The following is a 1,626-nucleotide window of genomic DNA, read 5'->3' on the forward strand; positions in this document are numbered from 1 at the left end:
TGGTGGATCTGAGCCACCAGAGAGGCCTGGCCTTTTGGCTAGCGATGCAGTTCTCTATGGACTATGTCACCTTAGCTTTCTATGTAAAACCTACAGCCTTGGAAATCCTATGGGGCAGTTTTACTCTGTCCTATAGCAATAACTATGAGTCAGAAACAACAGAGACATCTTAGAATATAAGCCTAACGATATGTTTTTGAAATATCATCGTCCTGAAAGCCCTATGGAGCAATTCTAATCTGACACATATGGGATCCTTGGGAGTTGGAATCAGCCCGATGGCAACTAACAATAATGTGTGCCTTTGGGTGACAGACGTCCATGGTGAACAGGGTCATATAGAGATCTGTTCTGGTTCTGGCTAGCTCCTGATTTCTGATTCTTTGCCATAGACTTACAAAAGCCAAGTGAGTACGCTTGATTTAAAAGCCAGGTACCATAGCAACAGTGTAGAAATCCTTTTGTAATTAACCTGATTGAAATCTAGTTTCATGAGGTTAGAATTTTTGCAGAGGAAAACCTATATTGCATTCCCATTTCAAAAAAATACAGGATTTCTATTTAAACCAATGTTTTTGTGGATACAGAGAGGAAGTGTGCTACTGAAGAGTCAAATCTTTAGTGTATAACAGTGAAGAAGGGCCCAGTATTATATCCAGGACATGGTATCCATGGCAACCAGTCCAGCAGCTTTTTAAGTTTTCAAAAGATTATTTCTTTAGTTTTCCTTCAAGTTTCTCCCTCTGATTTTTTGGTGTGCAGTCATAATCATTCTCAATTCACGTAATGTTATTTCTCACTACAAAGGGAAAAAAGTGTTGAATTTCATTGTAGCTCATATCCTTTCAAAATCAAGGATCTATATATGTAAAGATACATATTGTCGATGCCACTCTTTAGCTATCTTTGAGTGCTTGAATAGGACGAAACTGGGCTACAACCAAGGGGAAAACAGAAAAAGCAACCAACCAATGAAACAAAAATCTGAAGTATATTTTTTCTTTTCATTGAGATTGTAATGAAAGTTTATACGGACTTTGGATTTCCATTAATTCATTGTTGCCCATTTTTCTCCCTGCCCACCCCACCTCCTAGTTCACTTTTCTCTTTGAAGAGAAAAAAAAAACAATCTTATTGTTAAGCAATCCTTCTCACAGTCCACTTTACTATGCTGCTCTTATTCTGGACTCTTGTCATGCAAATGATACCTAATTATATATCCCTTTTAAACAGTTCTCTCCCTCATCTGTTTCAATGCAGTGTACATTATTTATGCCCTCTTTTTTTTAAGTTCCCCTCAACCCTGATATCAGTTCCATTTTACAACAGTGGCATTATGACGTATTTGTCCTCTTGTGACTGAGATATTTCACTCAGCATAATATCCTCCAGGGTCACCCATTTCTTACCACAGCTTCTCTATCCATTCCTTTGTTGATGGGCACTTGGGTTGTTTCCAAATATTTGCTATTGTGAACAAAACCACAATAAACATGGGTGTTCATATCTCTGCTTGGATGACAGTTCTGGTTTCTTTAGGGTATATTCCCAGCAGTGGAATGCTGGGTAAAATGATATTTCTATTTCCAACATTTTGAGAAAGCGCTGTACTTCCATAGTGGTTGC

The sequence above is a fragment of the Elephantulus edwardii genome, unplaced genomic scaffold (genome assembly GCF_000299155.1).
Source record: "Elephantulus edwardii isolate Elephantulus edwardi_28Jun2011 unplaced genomic scaffold, EleEdw1.0 scaffold00083, whole genome shotgun sequence".
In the NCBI taxonomy this organism is placed as follows: domain Eukaryota; kingdom Metazoa; phylum Chordata; class Mammalia; order Macroscelidea; family Macroscelididae; genus Elephantulus; species Elephantulus edwardii.